A 2,500-nucleotide genomic window follows, 5' to 3' on the forward strand; every position below is an offset into this window, starting at 1 on the left:
CGGGCGGGCTCGCTCTGTTGAGCGCACGGAGGTTGAGATAGAAAATATTGCAACACGCGGTGCTCCAGGCGGGGGGGGCCCTCGCCCGGCCCGCGGAGTCCGATTGAACACCCCCCAGGTCGGGCAGGCTCGCTCTGTTGAGCGCATGGAGGTTGACATAGAAAATAATCCAACACGCGGAGCTCCAGGCGGGGGGGCCCTCGCCCGGCCCGCGGAGTCCGATTGAACACCCCCCAGGTCGGGCAGGCTCGCTCTGTTGAGCGCATGGAGGTTGACATAGAAAATAATCCAACACGTGGAGCTCCAGGCGGGGGGGCCCTCGCCCGGCCCGCGGAGTCCGATTGAACACCCCCCAGGTCGGGCAGGCTCGCTCTGTTGAGCGCATGGAGGTTGACATAGAAAATAATCCAACACGCGGAGCTCCAGGCGGGGGGGCCCTCGCCCGGCCCGCGGAGTCCGATTGAACACCCCCCAGGTCGGGCAGGCTCGCTCTGTTGAGCGCATGGAGGTTGACATAGAAAATAATCCAACACGTGGAGCTCCAGGCGGGGGGGCCCTCGCCCGGCCCGCGGAGTCCGATTGAACACCCCCCAGGTCGGGCAGGCTCGCTCTGTTGAGCGCATGGAGGTTGACATAGAAAATAATCCAACACGTGGAGCTCCAGGCGGGGGGGCCCTCGCCCGGCCCGCGGAGTCCGATTGAACACCCCCCAGGTCGGGCAGGCTCGCTCTGTTGAGCGCATGGAGGTTGACATAGAAAATAATCCAACACGTGGAGCTCCAGGCGGGGGGGCCCTCGCCCGGCCCGCGGAGTCCGATTGAACACCCCCCAGGTCGGGCAGGCTCGCTCTGTTGAGCGCATGGAGGTTGACATAGAAAATAATCCAACACGTGGAGCTCCAGGCGGGGGGGCCCTCTCCCCCCCCGGTGAGTCCGCTCACAGTGCCCCTATGTCGGGCAGGCTCATTGCAATGTGCGCATGGAGGTTGACTTAGAAAATATTTGAGAGTGACATGAGCTCCAGGCAGACACCGACTCATCGCCCGTGGGGTGTCCGACGAGCCCTCACCAATCTTGGATTAATGTTTGGCGAGGCTCCCCTGATCAGCTCTGGAGGTGGCAAGTTCTGAAAAAGTGGTTTCTGAAAATGTGCCCCTTGTATTTTGTGAAACCAGGGGTAACCTAGCGAGTAGGCAAACTCATCCCCTGACTGGGGGGATCAACTTTTACCTACTACAGCGCCCCTAATGGCCAAAAGTGGTACTGCTCCCCCTGGTAGCCTAACCCATTGAAATGAATGGGAAAAATTAATTTAGGCTACCAGGGCTTTGGGCTACCAGGGCTTTGGGCTACCAGGGCTTTGGGCTACCAGGGCTTTTTGCTACCAGGGCTGTGGGCTACCAGGGCTTTGGGCTACCAGGGCTGAGGGCTACCAGGGCTATTATAGGCGGCCACCACTGCACTAGTGGCAGCCCGGGGAAGGTGCCTGTTGCTCGGATATGCTTTTACGCACGTCGGCCTCTGCGCCCTGGAGCTTTTTTATGCTACCAGGGCTATTATAGGCGGCCACCACTGCACTAGTGGCAGCCCGGGGAAGGTGCCTGTTGCTCGGATATGCTTTTACGCACGTCGGCCTCTGCGCCCTGGAGCTTTTTTATGCTACCAGGGCTATTATAGGCGGCCACCACTGCACTAGTGGCAGCCCGGGGAAGGTGCCTGTTGCTCGGATATGCTTTTACGCACGTCGGCCTCTGCGCCCTGGAGCTTTTTTATGCTACCAGGGCTATTATAGGCGGCCACCACTGCACTAGTGGCAGCCCGGGGAAGGTGCCTGTTGCTCGGATATGCTTTTACGCACGTCGGCCTCTGCGCCCTGGAGCTTTTTTATGCTACCAGGGCTATTATAGGCGGCCACCACTGCACTAGTGGCAGCCCGGGGAAGGTGCCTGTTGCTCGGATATGCTTTTACGCACGTCGGCCTCTGCGCCCTGGAGCTTTTTTATGCTACCAGGGCTATTATAGGCGGCCACCACTGCACTAGTGGCAGCCCGGGGAAGGTGCCTGTTGCTCGGATATGCTTTTACGCACGTCGGCCTCTGCGCCCTGGAGCTTTTTTATGCTACCAGGGCTATTATAGGCGGCCACCACTGCACTAGTGGCAGCCCGGGGAAGGTGCCTGTTGCTCGGATATGCTTTTACGCACGTCGGCCTCTGCGCCCTGGAGCTTTTTTATGCGCCACCAGGGCTATGTTAGGCGGCCACCACTGCACTAGTGGAAGCCCGGGGAAGGTGCCTGTTGCTCGGATATGCTTTTACGCACGTCGGCCTCTGCGCCCTGGAGCTTTTTTATGCCACCAGGGCTATTATAGGCGGCCACCACTGCACTAGTGGAAGCCCGGGGAAGGTGCCTGTTGCTCGGATATGATTTTACGCACGTCGGCCTCTGCGCCCTGGAGCTTTTTTATGCCACCAGGGCTATGTTAGGCGGCCACCACTGCACT

Source organism: Filicampus tigris, unplaced genomic scaffold (genome assembly GCF_054856515.1).
Source record: "Filicampus tigris isolate MCC_2025a unplaced genomic scaffold, RoL_Ftig_1.0 HiC_scaffold_29, whole genome shotgun sequence".
NCBI lineage: Eukaryota > Metazoa > Chordata > Actinopteri > Syngnathiformes > Syngnathidae > Filicampus > Filicampus tigris.